Source organism: Pan troglodytes, chromosome 11 (assembly GCF_028858775.2).
Source record: "Pan troglodytes isolate AG18354 chromosome 11, NHGRI_mPanTro3-v2.0_pri, whole genome shotgun sequence".
NCBI lineage: Eukaryota > Metazoa > Chordata > Mammalia > Primates > Hominidae > Pan > Pan troglodytes.
The window spans coordinates 63,147,786-63,153,993 of NC_072409.2; the positions used below are offsets into that span (position 1 = coordinate 63,147,786).

The 6,208-nt window shown below is 35.8% G+C and overlaps 1 pseudogene; it reads right to left on the reverse strand.

Moving 5' to 3' along the window:
• Nucleotides 1-3,798: 3,798 nt before the first annotated feature.
• On the reverse strand, nucleotides 3,799-4,192 carry LOC101059259 (small ribosomal subunit protein uS10-like; annotated as a pseudogene).
• Between the last annotated feature and the right edge of the window lie 2,016 nt (nucleotides 4,193-6,208).

Below are 6,208 nucleotides of genomic sequence, written 5' to 3' on the forward strand. Positions count from 1 at the left end.
TGATGTTTGGTTTTCCACTCCCGAGTTGCTTCACTTACAATAATAGTCTCCAATTCATGCCAACATCTATTATTTTTTGATTTTTTGATTATGACCATTGTTGTAGGAGGGAGGTGGTATCCCATTATGGTTTTGATTTGTATTTCCCTGATAATTAGTGATGCTGAACATCCTTCCATATACTTGTTGGCCATTTGTATATCTGAGTAGAAGGTAATTCTAATAAATAAAACAGGAAGGCAGCAGAAAGAGGTTTGTTTGGGATATGGCTTGATTATTTGCAAGATATTTGCTGTAGCTTAGGAGAAAGGTGGATGTTGGTGATACTGATTTTGTCATTATCTGTGAGTTAAAGTTTCTAAAATCACGTGGCTTCCTAGGGAAAGCATATAGAATGACAAGGGAAGATGGCTAGATGGCTAGTAATGGCACCCTGAACAACTTCAGCATTTAGAGGTGGGTGGAGGAGGATAAGCCCATGGAAGAAACAGAAAGGATGGGCCAGCGAGATGAGAGGAGAAGCTAAGGGAGTAGACAGTTACCAGAGGGAAGGTGGGATCAGTTAAGAACCTTAGTATGTTGCAAAGAAATAACCTGCAATGCGGACCAACCCGGGGAACGTCTGTAAAAATGATGACAATTCTCAATTGTAATTTAAAATGTAATTGTATTGAGAGCTCTCTCTGTCTTTGTCTCATCATAATTTGAAGCAGATTAACTACATATTAGCTAGAAAAAGCCCTTTGAAATTTTCCTTCAATGTATCAATAGATTCTGTGATTTTTTTTAAGTAGAAACTGCCTATTGGTAAAATAGCACTTAATTGAGATAATGCTTGTGAAAGCCATTTCTAAACTTTGAATTGACATACAAAATAAAGGTGGCAATCATCACCATGTTGCTATACTGTCTTTGGCCATATAAAATTTTTTTCAACAATACAAAGATAAGCCTTGTACAAATTCTTCAAAATTCTAAATTTGTGGTACTTGAATAATGTTTTACTATATATAAAGATGAATAGATAGCATTTCCTACAATAAATAAATAATTTATATATCAATGTGTTGGGATTATAAATTCTCATAGAAATTCACTTTATTAATTCATTCATTCATCTGATCACAGTTCATTCAGCAAATAATTTGTTTTGTTCTTTTTAAGTGCTCTGGGAAGAAGGTATTGTGACAGAGTCCCTTCTCTCAAAGCGTTTATAGATTAATGTGTTTGGGGAAAGTACAGAACAATTATTGAAATAAAACCAGAGTCAGGCACATTGCTATGCCAGCTATAAAGAGCCTATGAAAATTAGGAACATTGACACATTTGTTCCTAACCTGGTTTGTGCTTTCAGGATTCCTCTGAAGTGGCAGCACTCCTTGGGTTTGAAATGTTCGTCAGTAATGACTGATGGACATCAACAGGTGAATAGACACACAAAAAACCTATGAAACTTACATACCATAGGTTACTATTCAACAATAAAAAGAAAAACTGTTGATACATCTAACAATGTAGATGAATCTCAAAAGCATTATGCTATTCCTTTGGCTGATAAAATGGTGACACTCCTTTATTTCTCTTTCTTTCATCCCACTTTTAAAATCAGCCTTAGTATACTTTAGGCACAATATACTATATACATTTAAAATGACAATTTGACAAGTTTTGACAAATGTATATACATTATAAAAATCATGATAAAGATTTCCGCCACCTCAAAATGTTTCCTCATGCCTTCTTGGAATAAATCCACACATTCCTTCCTTCTCTACACCCCACCACCCATATACTCTACCTCTAGACCCAAGCAATTGCTAGTCTGCTTTTTGTCAGTGTAGATTAGTTTGCATTTTCTAGAATTTCATATTAATGGAAATGTATAGTAAGTACTCTTTTGTGCCTGACTTCTTACATTTAGTATAGTGCTTTTAAGATTTATCCACATTGTTGGGTGTATCAATAATTTGTTTCTTTTTATTGCTGAGTAGTATTCTATTGTATACGTGGTTCACAGTTTATCCATTCACCAGTTAATGGACATTCCAGTTGTTTTATATTTGGGGCAGTTATGAATAAAGCTGATATGAACATTTGAATAGAAGTCTGTGTGAATGTTTGGGTTGGAATTGCTGGGTTGTGCAGTAAGTGTTTGATTAACTTCATAAGAAACTGCCAAATGATTTTCCAAAGTGGCTACATATAATTTTGCATTTTCACCAGCAGTGTATGAGATTTCCAGTTGATCCTCATCCTCATTCAAAACCTGGAATTAAGAGTGAATCTTTTAAATTTTAGCCTTTTGAGAAAATGTGTAGTGGTACTTCATTGTAGTTTTAGTTCGCACTTCCCTAATGACTAATGATGTTTAACATGCTTTTATATCTTCTTTTGTCTCCATCTATTCTTTGTTCTTCATTCTCTTTTCTTCCTTTAGAGTAAGTATTTTTTATTTTATTCCATTTTCAGTATTGGTATATTATCTATAAATTTTTTTTGTTGTTGTTCCATTTTAGTGGGTTTACAATATAAATCTTCAACTTATCACAGTCTGTCATCAAATAATGGTATACCCCTTACATATGTTTTAGGAACCTTACAGTGGTAAAAATATCAGTTCCCCATCCTGTACTTGCTGCTATTGTTTTCATGCATTTTATTCTGTATATATTATAAACTCTACAATCTATCATTATTGCTTTTTGTTTAAATATTAAATTCTTTAAAAGAGATTTTTAAAAATAAGAAAATAGTCTTTCATATTTTCTCATGTATTTGCCATTTTTATTGTTTTTTTTTTTCTTCCATATTTGAGATCCAAATTTCTATCTGGTATACTTTTCCTTCTGCCTGAATAACTACCTTTAGTATTTTTTTGTAGTACAGATCTGTTGGCAATGATTATCTGAACTTCTGTATGTCTGAAAAAGCCTTTAGCTAATTTTTGAAAGTTTTTTGATGGACATATGATATGGTTTGGCTCTGTGTCTCCATCTAAATCTTATTTTGAATTGTAATCCCCATGATCCCCACGTGTCAAGGGTGGGACCAGGTGGAGGTAATTGGATCATGAGGGCCATTCGCCCCATGCTGTTCTCCTAATAATGAGTGAGTCTCATGAGATCCGATGGTTTTATAAGTGTCTGACATTTCCCCTGCTTGCACTTCTCCTTTCTGCCACCTTGTGAAGCAGGTGCCTGTTTCCCCTTCACCTTCTGCCATGATTGTAAGTTTCATGAGGTCTCCCCAGCCTTGCTGAACTGTTAGTCAATTAAACCTCTTTCCTTTATAAATTACCCAGTCTCAGGTATTTCTTCATAGCAGCATGAGAATGGACTAACACGGTACATACAATTACAGGTTGCTAGTCCCTTTTTTCCCTTCAGTGCTTTAAGGATTTCACTCTTCCATAGTTTCTGATGAGTAGTCTGACTATTCCTAACTTTGTGCCATTATTTTCTCATTTTTTTCTGACTCTCCCTTCTGGGACTCCAATTACAAATATCCCAGACTTCCTAACTTTGGCAGGTCAAGAGATCGAGACCATCCTGGTCAACATAGTGAAACCCAGTCTCTACTAAATATACAAAAAATAAGCCAGGCATGGTGGTGGGCGTCTGTAGTCCCAGCTACTTGTGAGGCTGAGGCAGGAGAATGGCATGAACCCGGGAGGGGGAGCCTGCAGTGAGCTGAGATCGCGCCACTGCACTCCAGCCCGGGCGACAGACCGAGAATCCGTATCAAAAAAAAAAATCATTCAAAAGATTACTGATGCTTGTTTCATTTTTTTTAAATTTTTCAACTGGTAATTAATTTATTAAAATAGTTGACTTAAACGTCTACAATGGTGACTTCCATCTCAACTCCTGGCTCAATACTGATGGAAGTAATCTGCTTAACAATCTCAGAAGGACTGTGCAAGTCAATGAGTCGCTTGTGGATTCTCATCTGGAAATGATCCCATGGCTTAGAACCTTCACCACATGGAGTTTTTTCTTGTAGTGATTCTCAAAGTCTTAGTAGGCATTTGAACTGGTCTTTTCACTTTGAGATTCTTTTCCTTTGCTCCTCTGATCAAGTCAGCACACACCTTCGCCAGGGATTTTACGTTGCAGCTTGTTAGAGTGATTCGAATTCGGTGAATTGCCACCTTCGGCTCCTTGGGTGTTTTTCCGGTATCCTTAAAAGCCATCACTGCTGCGCGGCTTCCTGACCTGCTTGTTCCGGCAAGAGTGAACAGTGGTGAGTCAGGAGCAGGTGCGGGCGGATCAGAGCTCCGCACCACCTACGACCACCTCTTCTTCAAAGAGGTGTTTCATGTTTTAAAATTTAATTTCCTTCTGTTTCATTTTGGATAAAATCTGTCTTCAAGTTTGGTGCCTTTTTTTTTGGGCCAATATCTAATCTAAAGTTCATCCTATCCAGTATGTTTCTCATTTCAAATATTGTATTTTCTATCTGCAGAGTTTGATTTGTATTTGAAAACGTTTTTTTATCTTTCTCATTGTCTTGAAGGTTTGGAGTATACTTATAATAATTGTTTTACTGTTGTTATCTGTTACTTCTATCATCTATGAAATTACTATATCTGTTTCTATTGATTGATTTGATTACTATTCTGGTTGGGAGGCAATATTTTCCCTACTTCTTTGCTTACTTGGTAATTTTTTTATCAAAGAAAATTTATAAAAGTGAACTTCATTTACAATTGGATATAATGAATTTTACATTTTTGTGTCCTGGATTTTTCTGTATTCCTTTAAATATTGTTGGATTTCTTTTTTTTTTTCCCCCTCCGGGATGCAGATAAGTTTCTTGGAATTAGCTGGATGCTTTTGAGATTTGCTTTTAAGATTTGTTAGGGTGAATTCAGAGCAGGGCTACTTTGATCTAGGAAATAGCCCTCTGAAGGGTCTCATGTTCTGTGAGATAGGAGGTCTTTCTCCTCTGACTGGTTGGTAGCCTAAGCTATTCCTGATTCTTGTAAGGTCTGGACACTGTTCTGCATACTCTGTTCTGATAGTTCTTTCCCTGGCCTTAGTAGTTACCACACACCTATGCACACAGCGGTATTCAGCCAAAGTTTGAAAGGATTCAAAGATCTCCAGAGCTCTCTCTGTATCACTGTTTCTGTTATTCTATCCCACAAATTCTAAGTGTGTGAAACTCCCTGAAATCAGAACTATGTCTCCTCAACTCAGTGAGACCACAAGCCACTGTTTGGGTTTCCCCTGCCCATGTTGCAGCCTAGAAACTCTCCTCAGGCAAAAAGATCAGGCAACATCAGGGTCATCTCATTTCCTTCCCTTTCAGAGATCACTGTAATTGCCTATTGAACAATGCCTGAAGAAAGATGTTTCATATATTTTGTCTGGCTTTCTAGTTGCTTAAGGTAAGAAGGTAAATGCATTCCTAGTTACTGCTTTGTGGCTGGGAGCAGAATTCCAATACTGTTTTTTTTTATAATATGCTTTCACTTAATTATTTGAGGATTCCCTTTAGTTATCATAATTTTACATGATGTAAACAGGTAAATGAGAATATCTTCAAAATATATTTTTCAGTTTTGGGGTGGTTCTCTCAGTTCTGGTTTTTGCCAAATATAATAGATTTTTAGTATCTGAGTTCCATATGACAAAATTTATAAATCTTGGGTGTATCCATATGGTATGTTATAATCGGAAAAGATAGATGAAATTCCGCTTTTGTCTAATGTCTTTATAGGTCTTGGAGAAACTTGAAGAAGGGTTGTAAAGTCCATAACTTTACAATGAGACAAAATTAAAAGAATCCAAGCCAAAATTGTCCTAGACAATGAAAAGTATCGCTATGCAGAAGCCAAATCTCTTAAGCTCCTCCACCATATCAGTCATGACACAGTCTATAGTTTAACAATTGTTTCAATTTGGAAATTAATTTTTAGTACTAATTTAAATATTTCATATTAGTATATGAGAATTCTTCCTTCTGTTCAGGCTGTGGTATGGGGAAAAGTCAGTTCCCATCAATGCAGATTCATATCTACCAGCACAGTGATTAAATTATCCTCATATCCTCTTGTGTTTGAACAAGCTGTGTACTTTTAATTTTAATGGATTTAACACAATATTCAATATATGTTGATTACTGAATACAACAAAAAGTGTAATAGACACTCCTTGAGAAGCTCATAATCTATCTGGGCAGACGGAACAAATACTTAGAAAAA